The sequence below is a fragment of the Dipodomys merriami genome, unplaced genomic scaffold (genome assembly GCF_024711535.1).
Source record: "Dipodomys merriami isolate MVZ:Mamm:240054 unplaced genomic scaffold, mDipMer1.0.p SCAF_7, whole genome shotgun sequence".
NCBI lineage: Eukaryota > Metazoa > Chordata > Mammalia > Rodentia > Heteromyidae > Dipodomys > Dipodomys merriami.
The window spans coordinates 14,330,720-14,348,058 of NW_027206290.1; the positions used below are offsets into that span (position 1 = coordinate 14,330,720).

General features: G+C 42.5%; 1 protein-coding gene across 3 annotated transcripts in view; it reads right to left on the reverse strand.

Annotated features, from left to right (window-relative positions):
• Lpar3 (lysophosphatidic acid receptor 3) overlaps positions 1–17,091 on the reverse strand; it is a 62,647-nt gene extending 45,556 nt beyond the window's left edge. The window contains exon 1 of one of the 3 annotated variants that reach the window (XM_070007471.1): positions 17,038–17,091. The gene's annotated coding sequence lies outside the window, so the exon portion shown is untranslated. Of the gene's footprint in view, positions 1–7,735; positions 7,755–16,642; positions 16,807–17,037 lie in introns of those variants that run through there. The other 2 variants (XM_070007470.1, XM_070007469.1) reach the window with 2 other exon arrangements.
• Between the last annotated feature and the right edge of the window lie 248 nt (positions 17,092–17,339).

Below are 17,339 nucleotides of genomic sequence, written 5' to 3' on the forward strand. Positions count from 1 at the left end.
TTACATGTTTGAAAGAGTGAAGAATGTCAACGTGTAAATGGAAAAGTCATAACTGAAAGATATATTCTTCATTCACAAAAAAACTTGTCCCCTGTAAAAATTATTTTGAAAAACTCTGAACTGCTCGTTTACCACAAATGCCTTTCCATGGAGAAGCAAATCTTTGTTTGTAGAGAAATATTGACAACAGACAAGTTTGGGTCCAAACGGCTTGTCCTAATCTAGCTGTAGTACTGGATTCACTTATTTACTGTATCTCATGACATATGCTCTTCCATCAGTCTTAAGGAGGACACACAAGTAGTCCCTTGCTCTAAGTGGCTTCTTCCTACTGATGTCCCACAGTAGCCAGTCACCAGGTCACCAGTGGTTGGCAATGATGCCATCTTGCTTCTAAATTCTTACTTGCCCCCCTAAATCCTCAAATTCTCCATTAAAAGAAAAATAATATCTTACAAGCATGCAGCTGTCATAGGAAACATCTCTTCTACTAGACCTCGGAGATCTCAAAGTAGAGCACTTCTACTAGCAAACGAACAAGTCAGAGGGATCTCCAACAAGAACACTAACAACACTTTATGCCAGGAAGCGCAGTCACCATTGAAGGAGGAGGCTCAACCTCTTCATCCTGCCTTCCTTCCTCTTCTACTAGGTTCACATCCTGACATAAAGGTAACCACATCATGCAAATGAATAGAAAAGGCAAGTGAATACTGTTGTCCCTCCAGCTCCCCTAAAATCCCTCCATTTGCTCTGTACCTTATAGGTTGCCTTTGGGGACTATATCAAAAGCTTCTGTGCTGGCCAGCTTCTGCCAGTGAGAGGGACAGCAAGGTATGAGATGAGTGAATAGCCTGAGGCTGACATAGTGATTTCCTCTGCTTCCTCTCTTCCTAGTTGAGATGGGGTGGGGGATTGCTACTGTTGCTTAGTGTCAAGCAGCTCTGTATAAGCAGCAAGCCTCCCCTCCTACCTCCCCTGAGGAATGTTAACTGCTCCCTACTGCTTCTGTTTTGGGGGTGCCATCTCATCTCTTATTTGTTCTCATGAACTCTGCACTCACTATATAAGCAGTAACTGGTCTACCTGCTAACCAGACTACTCCTTGCCTGTGGACCTCTAAAAGTCATTAAAATGCTATAAAAACAGGTACTTAACATATAAGATGATGCTAAGTGAAATGAACCCCAAGATAGGGACACAGAGGTTTTTTATCTTTCTTGCTGTTGTTTTTAATGTACTTATACTGTACTATGTGATTTTTTTGTTCTTCCCCCATGGTATAACCCCTGTTGTCACTGTGTTTGATTCGGTGCCCTGCATCTTGTATATACCTTTTTTCTAATTTGGGGAGGGGAAGGGAAATAACAAAATGCTGAAATAAGGATACAGGTTGACCCATTGTAACAATGAGATGTACAAGACACTATGTTAAAAACAAACTATAGTTTTGGAGGGGGAGGGAGGAGTTGGGGAGGTGGGGAGATGGGGAGGTAGAGGAAAAACAAAGGAGGGGGTAACAATGCTCGATAGGAAATGTACTCATTACCTTACTCATGTAACTGTAACCCCACTGTATAGTATCTCTACAATAAAAAAATATATTTAATTTTAAAAGAATTTAAAAAACAGGTACTTGAGAAGCCATAATATGCTGTGGATTTTCATAATCTTTGACAATAATCTACTACATATAACATTCTCTAGTTATAACAACTCTCAAAGAAGTAAGAGGAATAAATCATAAATACAGTGGCTCCGACCAGTATCATAGTTCTCTCACACATACCAAAAATCCAGTAAACTTCTCTGCACATGATAAATAATCTACTATAATGAGTGATCTGCACAAGTTTATACAGATTACATAGTGCAAAGACGACTGCTTTGGAATCCAACCAGATTTCTGCATAGTGCAGACTGCCTCACAAATGTTCTTCAGTGTGGTCTAGGATTAATTCAAACTCTCTCTCTCTCTCTCTCTCTCTCTCTCTCTCTCTCTCTCTCTCTCTCTCTATATATATATATATATATATATATATATATATATATATATTCCTGGTCTTATATGCCACAGGAGTCCATGACATGGATTTCTGTGTTAATTTTAAAGATGAGCCAGACTTGCAGCTGACACTAGAAAAAAAAAGCAATTTACTTTTGTTTTTTTACATTTCCTGGGCCAACCAGGTCCTGCAGCCAAGATACAAAGCAAAAGCAACACACATGATAGATGTGTGCATTCTTGTGTGTGTGTGCCACTGACCCACCCTCCAAAGAGGCATTTCCAGTGAGTGGTCAGCCATGGAAGCTTCTGGATAAGAGCTAGAGGAAGAAACAGGATAATCAAAAGTTCAAGGCCAGCCTTCACTAACTGACAAGACTATATCTCAAAAATAAAAAAACCTTTAAAAATAGCTTTTAATTTTAAAATTAAACTTAATTAAAAATTAAATTTGTTCTCACAAGGCCTGCAGCCTTGGTGGAACTTTCATATGACAAAGAGTCTTTCAAGCCTGGGGACACAAGCTAGATACAGTCCCTGGAGAGGCAAAGAAACTTGGCAGCTGGGGGCAGTGAGGGAAGAGTTCAGGAACAAGCTCTTCCTCCTTCCATCCACAGCCTCCTTTTCCTGTGGCATTCCTAAGAGCTCTGCTCTTCCACCTGCTCCTTCTAGTCACAATCCAGATATGCTTAGAGAAGATCAAGGGCAATCTCAACTTTTTGTGTTTTCCCTGGGAATGGATCTCAGCTTCTTTGCACTTGAATTTCTCATTTTTCATCATTAGCCTTACCACCCACGTGGTCTTGAGGATCAGGCGACATCAAAGGGCCAGCAGGACCCCTGAGTAAGAAGCCTGCTATGTATGACATTGATCTCACAGCCATTCTTCTAACTCATTTGCCATAATTGCAAATTGTCCTGTGACTTCTGTTGTAATTATTTCTTCAATGTTTTTAGTTTCATGTTCCACAGTATGAACTGCTAAATCATGGTTTCCTTTTTTACAGAATAATAGACCTGTAGCTTACATCTGGATGCTCCACTTTCCAGCCTTCTTGCATCTGGGGTGACCACTTAGCACCACTAACTGCTCACTAATTCAAAGTAAACACAAAATGAAATGTGCTAGTGCAGGTCAGCCCTAAGACACTGAACATGCACACCTCATGCACTCTTCCTTTTGGGCAAGTTGGAACACAAACAAGCCTGTGATCTAGCACTGAACATTCAGACAAGGCCAAAGCCCTAGAGCAGCTCAAATCAAAGTAGTCATGGACAAGTTTCCATCCATAATAAACAGAAATTGAGAATACTTAGACATGTTTATAGCAATTGCCATTGCTGTGAGAAACAAACACATCATCAGTAGATTTGTCTCTGGACAGAATATAAACCACAAGTATTGATCTTTGGAAAAAAGAAAAAGCAATTCTTGCCAGGAGCCAGTGGCTCATGCCTGCCCAGGCAGGAAAATCTGTGCAGGACTCTTATCTCCAATAAACTACTCAGAAAATGCTGCAGTGGCCCTGTGGTTTAAGTGTTAGAGTGCTAGCCTTGAGCAAAAAGCTCAGAGATGGTCCCTAAGCCCTGAGTTTAAGCCTTTCCCTTTTGCTCCCCTCCATTCTCCTTCCTTCTTTCTCTCCTTCCTTCCTTTTTTTCTTCTTTCTTCCTTGTTTCTTGCCTTTCTTCCCTCCCTTCTTTTTTTGTGGTGTTGGGGATTGAAACTGTGGCCTTCTTCATACTAGGTAACTGCTCTCTACTACTGAACTGTACTGCCAGTGAATTTCTTTATTGGAAATAAAGACAATCAGTTTTTAAGTAGAGCTTTTGAGAGGCAATAGCCACAGCATGGCAAAGAACCAAGAACAAAGGAACCCTCTGAACCTAAAACACTCACTGCAGAACATAAGAGAAAAATAAACTTCTGTTTTAGTCAAGTCATTGTATTTTGTCTAAGAAACCTGTAGCTCTAAGTGAAGGATTGGTAGCAACCAGAGCATGAGCAAGTGTTGGCTGTTCCTTTTCGCTTTCAGCAGGTCTCATGCAAGAATGGCATGTAAACCTGCAAGCAAAGCTGAAGCCAATAGGCAGAGGCTAGGCAGGCTTGCAGTAAACAGCTGACTAATGGTTCATCCTCTTACCCACATTCATGTTCCAACTGTATTTCAAAGGAGATATCAAAGAAAAAAAGAAAAAGATGGGTCAAGCACCAAAGCTGGCAAGTGGACATGGTTAAAAACTGGATCCAGACTGGAATTTGGATGTGGTGACTGGCACGCAGAACTGACTAAAAACAAGCAGACCAGAAGGAAATGTATTGCCAGGGAAGCCACAGTTGGCCTGGAAAGGCTCATGTTCTTCCTCTGTCAGGGAGCACACATTTACTTCCAACATTCACTTTAGATATAGCCACAGAGAACCAAGAACAAGGAAGGACTTCCCAGGAGACAAAGATACAGTCTGGGCCTCTGGGAAACCTAACCTGAGAGCAGAAGCAACATTCAGCCACAAAAACTTATTCCCCTGTAAGGAGGGTGGACTTCATATGCCCTGTCAGACAGACTGCCTAATTAAGGCACTCAACCCTGCTAGAGGTCTCCCAGTCTTCTAAGTGGGAGTTGATCTTGTAGATTTTTCATTTCTGTTCCGCCATGGTGTTGGTGAGCCAGAATGAAGACAGAAAAGGGAAAAAGATGTTTTTGCATGGATGTTTAAAACAAGTTAGACAAAGAAAAACCAGATCTGTGAGGTTCTGGGGTAGACTGTACCCTTTGGGGGAGAGCATTGCAGACTGTGATGCACAGACGGGACAGAATGGTAAGGGGCCGTCAGCAGGACCTGGTCAGATGTCGTCCATCTAACATGCTCTAACACGCACCCTACTGTTTTGAACAGAACCTTCTCCCCCTTTAAAAATGGCAAGGATCAGCCAGGTGCCAGTGTAATCCTAGCCTGTAATCCTAGCTACTCAGAAGGCTGAGATCTGAGGATCACGGTTCAAAGCCAGCCCAGGCAGGAAAGTCTATGAGACTCATGTTTCCAGTAAATCACTAGAAAACCAGAAGTGGTGCTGTGGCTCAAGCTGTACGTTGCTGCTCGCTTAAAAGCAATGATCATTACAACAATCTTGGATACTGGAAGGATGCAATTCAAGGAACACTTCTAACACACAGGAAATTAAGTACTTGGCTAGTGATAGTACTACTTTCTTTTTTTATTTTTAAATTTTTATTTTTGGTAATACTATTTTCCAGTAGTACTTTCTTTCATATTTTTATTATTACTCTCCTTAAGGGCTTATACAAAGTGGTTTCAATTAAACACTTCTGTTTGTGAGTGTAATGCATTTTAATCAATTCCTCCCCATCTATCCCAACCCCACCTATCCTCTCATTTTATCTAGTACTTTCTAGTAGTACTTACTAGTGGTACAGTGATATCACTTCCCAAGAAGGTGAGGTCAGTCAAAATTTTCAGAAATATAATGTAATATTCCAGTGGCACTCTAGGTATCTATAAATTTATGCTCTAACACCTCAATTTAATAGGGAATAATAGCAAGGCTATCCTATAACTACACTGAAGTAAAGACTTTCTCTGCCTCAATAAAGACTCAGTGCCAAAGTAGAGGGCTTCAGATCTGCCACTTTCCCTCAGAACTGCTTGAGAAACAGCAAAAAGGGGGAGTGGAAGGGTAAGAGGAGAGAGAAGAGAGCAGCATGCTACAGTAGAAGGACTCAGGACTCAGATTTGGTGCTCCAATATTAGCAGAAAACATCAATGGGGAAAACAAAACTTTTTCTCCTAAGATCATGAGCAAGGTGAGAATGCCTTCCCTCACTACTCTTACTCAGTATCAAGAAGGAGAAAGAAAGAAATAGCACAACAAATTGGAAAGCAAGACGTTAAATTATCTTGAATGTAGAAAACACACAGACTAAAAAAAAAAAAAAAAAAAACTCCTAGACTAAATTAATTCAGTAAAACTGCAAGACATACATTAAACATATGTCACTTGAGCCAGGCACCAGTGGTACATTCCTGTAATCCTGGCTCCCCAAGAGGCTGAGATCTGAATATGATGGTTTAATGCCTGCTAGAACAGGAAACTCCATGACTCTCATTTCTAATTAACCACCAAAAAACTCAAAAGTGGTGCTGTGACTCAAGTGAGAGTATTAGCCTCAAGCAAAAAGCTCAGAGACAGCTCCCAGGCCTTGAGTTCAAGCCCCACTACCCATTTGAACATGCACACACACACACACACACACACACACAAAACATATATACACACATAAATAAAATACCAAAGAATAAACAATCAAGGAGATATAAAATCCCCCACACTGCTTAAAGACATTAAAGAAGACACAGATATAAATGGAAAAACATCTCCTGTTCATGGCCCAGAAGACAGTCTTGCTAAAATATTCCATACTTCTCAAAGAGAAATCTCTGGCAAGATTCCAATAAGATTTGTATAGAACTAGAAGGAAAAATACCCCTAAACCCATACAGAACCACGTAGGACCCTAAATTGCCAAAACAACCTTAAGAAAAAGCCAAGCTGCAGGCCTCCTATTTTCTGATCTTAAAACTTATTCCAATGCTACAGTAATAAAAAATTTATAGCACTGGAATAATGACAGATCTATAGACCAGAGGAACAGATTGAGAGCCCAGAAACAACCACAAGGCTGTAAGATCATAGGATTTTAACAAGGGTGCTAGGACACACAGTAGGGACTCTAGTCTTTAAGCCATTGAAGGGGCAACAGAATAGTCATGTTAAAACAAGCAAGTCATCAGGTTGAAGTCTTATTAGCAAGTAAATTTGCCTCTTTGTGCCTTAATTTCCTTATCTACAAAGTGGGGACAGGAAGAGTACCTTTGTCCTCGGGCTATTTAAATAAGGGGCTAGGAACAGCTTAAGTGGTGACACACTTGATCGCTGTAATTAGCAACAAGGCCTGGGGGGTAGGGGAGGGAGCAATTCACCTTTTTGAACCTCAATTACTTTTGTAGTAAAAGGGAGAGAAAATCTAGATAATTGGGTGAAAGTAAATGCCACAGCAACTGGAAAGCCCCATGCACCTCTGGGTGTAGAGAAGAGAAAGTCCAGTGAGCCCCAGGCTAAGCCTATTCCCAGGAAGTGAGGTGAGGGGTCCAGCAGAGTTTACTGAGATGGCTCCCTCAGGCCTGCAGGGTAACTGGAATTACAAACCCAAAGCTCAGGCCTCCTCTCCCACCCTGTTCAGTTACTAACTGGTGTTTTTCCAACACCACTGAACATATTAATCGCGGATGAATATTTATAATCAGGAAAAAAAGAAGTTAGCCACCTCAGCTGAAAACCTGATGTCTATCATCCTAACTACAAATGGCTCCCAATTTATGATAATTCCTAAGTTCACTTTTGACTTCATGGTGGTGAGAGAGTGAATCACACAGAGTAGCAAACGTAGTTCAACCTTGAATCTCAGTCTTCAACTGGGCTAGCCATATGTGGTATCCCAATTAATGCTCAGTAATGGCATTAAGCCATAGCTCCCAAATGGTCATGTATTCAAAAGGGGAAAGTAGCCTCTACCCTACAGCATACTTTGTTGTTAAGCTATAGTGCTTCATAAGTGAGTTATATTGACTGAATTTTCAGGCTAGCACATTTTCTAATTACTATCAATGAATCAGGATGTAAGTCATGTATATCACATTTAAGCTGTACATTACCACACTTCCTCCAGACCACTCTATTGGTATCATGGAGTAGCCCATGAAGACACATTCACTGCATACCACCAACAGCTTTCAGAGTGAGCCCACATCTTTCTCCATTGGATCCTGTGGTAAGATGGTCAGATGATCAATAGGAAATTCTCTACTTCACAGAGAAGAAAACTAAAACTAGAAGACTCTACACTTCTCCTCCTCTTTCTAGTCTAACTTTCTTTTTTTCCATACTAATGTGTGGAGCTTCTCTTTGGTAGACAATTATCTGCTCCCATGAGAAATGAAATATGCAGTTATTCTCCATAATGACAAGAATGCCTTTTGCAAACTTTTACTGTTTCCTGAAGAGCTATAATCTGTTTGTGGTAAATACCATAAAAACTTGTAAGTGGTTCCCTTCTTTAAAGTATTTGACAAAAGATGATCATGGAAAAGTCCATGTAACCAAGTAAAAACATCAAAATCAAACTACAAATACATTCTAGAAAATTACAATGATTAGGCAATTTTCTTGTTTCAGAAAAAGCTAAGAGAGGTAACCTATTTGCTTCTTTCTAGAACTTTGAGTGCTGTTACTCTATACTTTTTCCTAAAAAGTTTTCCTTTGCCCCTCAACAAAACAGAGTCTATCAACTGGACATGGTTATAGTTGTCAATTATTTAGCAATAAGAAATTAAGGTGGAAATCTAAGACTGATAGTGACCTGGTAATGCTAGAGTCCTACTTATCCTAATGGCCTACTCATCCATAAAAATTGAATCTGGTTGGCATTATATTATTTTCTCTCTGTTGAATGATCCTGGAACTTCGATTTATGGAGAATTTTATGCATGTAATTGATAGACAAGTTCTACTGGTTCTGTTACAGTAGAGTCTACCCATTTACTGATTCTTCTTTTCCCAGTCCAGTTAATACTTCTTCACTGTTCAAAATAAGCAATGTGCCAGGCACCGGTGGCTCACTCCTCTAATCCCAGCTACTCAGGAGGCTGAGATCTGAGAATCACGGTTCAAACCCAGCCGGGGCAGGAAAGTCTGTGAGACTCTTATTTCCAATAAACCAGCAGAAAACCGAAAGTGACATTGTGGCTCAAGCAGTAGAGCACTTGCTTTGAGCTGCAGAGCTGAGGGACAGCACCCAAGCCCAGAGTTCAAGCCCCATGACCAACAACAACAACAAAAAAAAGCAACACAAAGACAAAGATGTATTAAGACATTTATAAGGATGTAAAAATGCCCTCACAAACATCATAATCTGTAACTGTGGGGTCCCAGGCAGTGCTAACTCCGTCTTCTTCCCAAAGATATCTAGAGACACTGAAATAGTTATAAGTGGTATACTACTGGCATATACCAGGTAGAGGTCAGAAATGCTGCTACCTGTGCCAAAATGCCCACCTCTACCCTCCACACAAAGAACTACCAAAACATCAGCATTGCCAAGGGGGAGAATTCTGACCTCGCAGGTGAAAGGAAACATAAGTCAAGTGAGATAAGAGCTTAAATGGAGACAGAAGTAAAGTGCTCCCAGATTAAGAACATTTAAACAGGTAACTCATATTCAGGATTAACAAGGATGTAGCGGGGAAAGTAGTGCTTTTATAGCACCTTGGTGAGAACAGACTGGATATAACTTTTGAACAATGTCATTTGGCAACATATAGCAAAAGATTTTATACGTTCTATTCCTATTCTTGCTTTCTGTCCATTTCCATCGTTTTCGTTCTTCCCTTCCTTCTCTTTTCCTCTCTCCCAAGAATAGTCAGCTCAAGGTTGAGTGTGATAAAGGGGAGTATAGGCAGGCACACAAAGTTAAGGGCAATGGTTATGAGCCACACAGAGCCAGGAGCTGGAAGGACCAGAGTCTGATGATGGAGCTGCACAGAGACGCAGGCTCACACGCCTGGCAGTCAAGGACAAGAGGCACCGGGAAAGAAGGCAGATGGACACAGAGGAAGCAGGGTGACTGATTACATTTAGAAAACCAGTTAAAACATTGAAGATAGTTAGATTCAACATTCTAATGGCCAGAGAAGAAATACACAAATATAGCAAGGGAGAAACACGAAGATGCCTGAACGTTGGATTGAAGTTAGAGGTATTAGTATGAAATACTTGATTTTTTAATTCATATGGAACTAATAGAGAAAATTTTATAGATGCATTTGGGTGTGTGGATTGTATATACACATATTTACTTATTCAATTATTCATTGATTTCCTGCTTTGTCTTCAGAGCGATGTAGATACAACATCAGCACCATAGAATGGACATCTCAACTTTCTGTATCTTGATCTCCTCACATCAGCCTGTATAAATCAAACCTCTAGACTTCTGGACCTTACAGAACTACAACTTTGTATCTTTTTTTTTAAATTGTGCCTGTCTTGAGGCTTAATTTAGGGCTTGGGAGCTGTCCCTGAGCTTTTTTGCTCAACACTAACACTCTACCATTTGACCAAAAGCTCCATGTCAGGCTTTCCCAGTAGTTAATTGGAGATAAGAGTCTTCCGGACTTCAAATTTCGATCCTCAGATTTCAGCCTCCTGGGTAGCCAGTATTACAGGAATGAGCTACTGACACCCATTTTACTTTGGTCTGCATATATTCCTGTTTCTCCTTCCTCTCCACTGAAGTATACAGCTGTGAGCTATTGTTAACAATATAGTTTTACAGACTGTTTATTTGCCAAGATGGCAGATTTTAAGTACTCTTATCATGCAGACATGAGAATAGGCAACTGTATGAGATGAGAGAGATATGTTAATTTGCTAAGCTTCACTAATCATTTCACTATATATACATATAGTGATATCAAGATAGTATATCAAAACATCCATGGTGTACTACCTTAAACATAAGCAATTTTAATTAGAAAAAATTCTTTTCTCTACTAAAAGGGAAGATGAACTAGGTTAGAGAAAGTACAAGATGGGCCTAGAACATCCTGTGGTGCCAGAAACTAAAGAAATACTCAACAAATGATAGATATGCGTCAAAAGGTTACAGGAGCAAGTATTACAAAGTTTCCACTGGCTAAAATGAGGACAAGTTGAACATCAAAACACATAAACTAAGTGAAAGATTTCAACATATTGAATACAAAGGAATCCATGAATCTTTCCTAATGAAAGAGAATAAAAAAACCAGGTACTGGTGGCTCACATCTGTAATCCTAGCTACTCAGAAGGATGAGATCTGAGGATTGCAGTTTGATGCCAGCCCCAGCAGGAAAAATCTGTAATACTCTTATCTCCAATTAAACACCAGAAAACTTGAAGTGGAATTGTGGCTCAGAATGGTAGAGCACTGGCTTTGAGCAAAAGAGTTCAGAGACAATATCTGGGCCCTGTGTTCAGGCCCCACTATAGACCAAAAAAAGGAAAAGGAAAGAAGAAAGGAAGGAAGGAAGAAAAAAGGAGAGAAGGAAGGAAGAAAGGAAGGGAGGGAGGGAGGGAGGAAGAGAATTTTTAAAAAACATGAGAAAGTAAGTTCTCCCTTAGAACAGAATGCCAACTAACACATGTAAAAGAGTGATGACAATAATCATCTTTGACAGCTTTCACAGAGATAGATGGCTGACTGGCAGACTCATAATGAAAGGTAAGTCTGTAGGTAGAGGTTTAGGGAGAATAAACCATCAACACACCCTTAGAATACTTCTCTACCAACACCAATATGTCTCCAAGGAAAACAAATAGTAGATTTAAAGGGTGAATATCTGATAGACAGGAATATAATTTGGAAATCAAGGGCAATATTTCAGTTGTAGGACTTAAGGGAGAGAACAAGGCCTTGCCTTCAAGCTTCATTTAGAAAACAAGTACGCTGCAGTTATTGACTCTTCATATTTGCTTGGAAAGTCATTGGATAGCTAGTAAGCTTGTGGAGGGGCTAATGTACACCCCAGTAACCCTATCAGTTGTTAAGCTATCCCTGGATAATGTCACCTATATGCAGCAGCCAGGGCTAGCAAATTCTCTGGCCTTCAGTTCCCCTGGACCTTAGGCTGGACATTCTACTAGTTGATGAGTAATTAGATAAGAGAGGCTGATTAAGCATGTTAGAAAGGGGTGATGCAGGTCGCTTTCTGGAGCAACATGAAGTCTGGCCCAGCCTGAGAAGGTGAATGATTCACATTTGAGGAAGGGAGACAAGGTTCATGAGAGTGAGGTAATGTCACAGGGGTCAAGTCGATAGCCAGGACAGGAGATTGGGGGTCAGGTGAGACAGAGGTCAAATCAGGAGGGGAAGAGGGAAGAAAAAAGAGAAATAATCAGATGCTCTGGAAGAATGCTAAGTCCCAGTATTGTTTTGCAGGCTGAACCTTGGAGACCCAAGTTCACAGGAAGGAACGAAGGAGTGTGCTTCCTTACATACGAGTTGGAAGTGGAGCTGGCTCTGTGGATGTTTGTCTATGGGGACAGAAGTCAGAGACAGCGTAGGTAATTCAAGGAGCATTTGAGGCTGCTCTGGATCTTTCCTCACATAACATTTGTTAATCTCAGTCAAATTAATCTTCTTCACATATTCCCCATAGAGAAGTTTCCCAACTTCCTGGTTGCAATCTCTTCCTTGAAGTTTAGTATAACCACAAAGGAAAGGAGAGAGGAATGAGTGAGGATGGACTGTGGAAATACCTTCTTGGTACACAAGCTACCACATGGACATCTTGCCACCCCTTGCTCAGATAGTCTGCCTAGCTGACCAGAATCAGGATGCCCTTTTCCCAAAATTCCAACATCTCTTGGTCCTGCACAGGGACAAAGTTTCTCCATGTAGATGACTTCACAGGATCTAATAACCCATGCAGGGCTAGGTGTGGTAGCACATACCTAAAATCCCAACACTTGGGAGGCTGAGATAGGAGAATTGTTCCATTCAAAGCCACTATCAGTTACGTAGTGAGCTCAAGGCTAGCCCAGATTCTATAGCAAAATCTTGTCTCAAAATACACACAACAAATAAATAAAAAGAAGAGAAAAATTTAAAGGTAAGTACATAAAAGTACCAAAAATAAATAAACCAAAAGAAGACAAGATGGAGAAAGAACAAATTCATGCAAGTATTATCTCCATTGCATAAATGACAAAACTGATTCAAGAATCACAAGTCATATATTTATGGTCAAAAGAGCTTGCAAGAGTGCAGCTGTGACTAGAATCTATATTCCTGGGCCTCTAAATGCCAGCCCTTCATGTGTAAAAGCACAAACTCTCAGTGCTTATGGCCAGCCCATCATGGAGTCCCAGGAAACTCCTCCACCTACACAAGAGATCCAAGATAAAGGTTACAAAGGATCTTCAATCCAGAGCAGAAGAGGCTCAGTACTTGATGGAGCAATGGTGGCAAGAGGAACAAAAGACTCTTGGCCCAAAAAGAGAACATCACATTTAAGTATATCTAGCATCTCTATGTCACCTGAGGCTTGAGCATCTACCCATTACTAGAACAATATACATTTGTACCCAGGTTTACATAAACATCCAGGAGGAAATAAGGATAACCACCATGTCAGTACTTCCTGCATATCAGAGACCTTTCTTTTTCTTTCAATCTTGAGTGATGGATTTAACCTTCATTTTCACAGATGAGGAAATGAAGGCTTACAGAGGTGCAGCAATGTTCCCAAGCTCACAATGATGTCTGGAACAAAGGCTAATGTAACTGCTAAGCCTGGCTCTTCCCTTTACCCTACATTAATAATGCCCTGTGCTCCGTTTCAACCTTTTAGAAGCTTGCAATCAGACTTAACCACTCTGTTGGGTATAATCACAGGCCAGATAGCATTTGAACTAATGCACACACTTCAAGGAGAGTGGCTAATGGGTAATTTGAGTTATAGAAATTCCCGCTTGAGTTATAGTGATTTCCCTTGTTCCAGCCCAAACAAAGAAGAGGTTGGCTTAAGATATGGTGGATTCCTGCTCCCTTGCAAGGAGTAAAAAGAAGATAAGCAACCAGCCTAAGGCATATGTGGTTCAACTGATTGAGAATGCTGTTTGGCTACAACACTGTGTGTGCATTTGTCTTTCTCTGCCTGGATACTAATGTACTGTAGCATTTCAAATAAGTTCCGATGAACATACACAAAAATACTCACATATTTTAATGTCTTAAATTTTTATTCATGGAAAACATATGCAGACCTGTTCCATAAGCCACCCCATAACACAGCCACAAACCCAAAATAGATCTGATTTGGCATAGAGTCTTTGGGAAAGGGGGGTGGGGGGTACTAAGGTTGGAACTGAAGGCCTTGTGCTGGCTAGGCAAGTGCTCTACCACTTGAGCCAGCTCTTTGTACTTCAGTTATTTTTCTGATAAGGTCTGACTTTTGCACAAGTGGACCTCAAGTCTTGATCTTCCTATCTATGCTGCCCATGGAGGTGGGGGTACAGGTACACCCCCATGCCTGGGTTGTTTGAGATAAGCTAACATTTGCCCAGGCTGGCCTTCAGCTGTAACCTTCCAAATCTCCACCTCCAGGCTGGGGTGTGGCTCCAGGAGCAAAACACCAGTCTAGCAAGCACAAGGCCTTGAGTTCAAACTCTAATACAGAACACAGATCATCAATCTCCACCTACTGAGTAGCAATGATTCACAATTGCGTAGTAGATAAATGTATTGGCTAGATTTACAAAAGAGGAGTGATTTGTAACTAAACCAAAATTTCCAACGTTTTAAATTTTAAAGACAAAGGAGAAATGTTAAACATTGCCCAAATGACCCATTTCACTAGTTATATGTCAGTAATAATCAGATGGCTAGGTGGCTGGGTCCACAGTCTCTCTCAAGAGAGCGTGCTTATCTCCAGCACTCCAGAACTCACTGGCAGGGTTGGCTTGCTGGACTTTTTAGAATGGCAATTCTGAAAAGTTTGTTTCTTTCAAAAGGCATAATGTTAACAGAGCCAAGGTTGTTGTTTTAACTGTAACACTTCTGGATAAAACAGAGAGAGAGAGACAGACAGACAGACAGACACACAGATGCACAGACACACAGACAACACAAAGAGAGCCAGAAATGGAGAGACAGAGAGACAAAAAGAGAAGCTCTACTTCATTGGACTCAGACCAGCACATAAAGTTGGATCCAATATCTCATAAAAAGTAGGGTTAGTAGCAAATGAACTACTAATAGTTCATAGGGAAAAGTCAAAATTCTTAGCTGTACAAACATTCATGCATTAACAAATGGCATGTGTGTGTGCACAAAATATGGTATGTCTGTGTTTGAAATTCATTTTGTTTTATAAGATATAAGGGGGAATTTGTTAGGAAATGGAAAGACTTGATATATACTAAGTGAAGTAAGCCAGGCCTAAAGAAACATAGGTCCTATGGTTTCCCTTATTTGCAATAACTAGTATATGTCTGGGACAAGCAGAAAAGGTCAAAAGCTATGTACATATGACCAGATAAGATGATGTTAAGATAGGAACACAAGTGTTTTTTTCCTTGCTTGCTATTGTTTCTAAAGTATTTATAAGGTGCCATGTGATTTTTTTTTGTTGCTTTGTATGTCCCTCCCCCACAGTATAACCCCTGATTTCACTGTATTTGATGTCGGTATAATTTGTGGAGGGGAAGGGAAAAAAAATGTTTAAATAAGGATACAGGTTGACCCATTGTAACAATGAGATGTACAAGACACTGTTGAACAACGAACTTTACAATTTAGGGGGGGGGGGGAGTGTAGTTGTGGAGATGGGAGGGAAGGGATGGTAGGGGAAAAACAAAGGAAGAGGCCATAATGCTTGATAAGAAATGTACTCATTACCTTGGTCATGTAACTGTAACCCCTCTGTACAGTATTTTCACAATAAAAACATTAAAAAATACAAGGGGGAAGCTCTGAAAAGGTCAATGGCCTTTTACTTTATAAAGTAATCCGTTAATGAGGAGAGAGAAAAATAGTTACAGTGACAATACCAATTATAGGAAGCCAAGGTGCTAGTGGCTCATACCACTCAGGAGGCCGAAGATCCGAGGATCACAGTTTGAAGCCAACCTGGGCAGAAAAAGCCAGAACTGGAGTTGTGGTTCAAGGGGTCGAGGGAAAAAAAAAAGCCAAAGCAGCCCCCGTACCAACACAAAAACAAATTATGGGGAAAACGATTAGTGAAAATTAGTAAGTTTCAAAAAAAATGGACCCACAAATGTTTTTGAGGGCACTTTTAATGATCACCTGAATAGACTAAATTGTGTCCAATATTCACAGCCACTCCTCAAATTACATGCTTGAGAAACTTCTAAGCCATTTGGCCTGTACACTTTCTGAGGGAAAGCAATAAAGTAACACTGCTGGAAAACAAAGCACTTTTTGTCCGGCCCAGGAGGGGTGGGAGGGTCGCTGCGGACTCTCACTTACACATCCTGAGCAGCCCAGATAAGCGCTGCAAAACCGTTAAGAATGACTCCTGCGAAGCCTGACACGCATGCCAGTGCAGGGCTGGAGCGTCCCTCAATCTGCACACCCCTGCCCCGAGTGTAATCAGAAGCTGAAGAACGTTATCTCCGGGACTCCGGGGGAGAACCAGATTCCACTCCGGGGGAAGCCGCACCTGCGCGGGGCTGCGCAGCCCTGGGGGGGGGGGCTCTGCGCGCCCCGGTCACCCCAGCCCACCAGCCCCGCACAGCCTCCGCCCCCAGTGCGCCTCTCCAGGACTGGTCGCTCCTAAGAATAATCGAGTGGGCAAGGACCAGATTGCCCCCCCCGGGGGGGGGCACTGGCCTGGAAAGTTCTGCCGCGGCAAGTTTGGACTGGATTGGGGGCCCAGCTGCGAGCCAAGCAACCCCGAGAAGCTGGGATCCGTGGCGATCCCAGTGCCCGGAGTCACCCCGCGCGCGCCGGCCGGCCGGCTGCTCGGGAGCCCCCCTTTCCCGCCCCGCACCTCACTCACCGCACGCGCTCGCCTGGGAGCCGGGGCCCCTGCGGCTGCCGCATGCCCTCGGGACCGAGCGCGACGGGGCAACCCGGCACCTGGCTCCCCGCCGGGCGCCCGGGAACAGCGCAGGACGCGGCCGGGCGCCTCCTCTCCCCAGCGGCCGCTGCGACGCGCCCGGAACCCGGGGGAAACTTCAGCCGAGCGAGGGGAGGGAATGAAGGGGGCCGCGGCCCCGCCCGGTCCCGCCCTGCTCCGCGCTCCGCGTGTTCCCACGACAGAGCGCCCCCCACTGGCCAGCCCTGGGAGCAGCTCTGTGCCGAGGTGCTGCGGCTTGGGACCTGAACCCCCAGGATGGTGGCGGGCCCCCAGGGAAGGAGGGCTCCCACTGCAGGACCCTCACCGGCCTGTACCTCAGCAGGCTCCCGATGGAGGTGCAATCCCTCTGGCACCTCTCTGCTCTGGAAGGTGGGGTGGGGAAGGGACTTGGGAGAAAGGCAGGCCACACCCACTACCCACCTGTGGGAGTCCGGCTCCCTGCCAGGCCAAGCCTCATACTCCGAAACTGGAACCCCAAAGCTACCCGAGGGGACTGGCAGCTCCCAGAGGTCAAAAATGTTCGCGTCTGTCTGGCCTGGGGCCTAGCTTACGCACCTTTTCATTACAACAGGGAAAGAAATGCATTGGAGTTTCTTGTAAGGGATTTCTTGGCCTC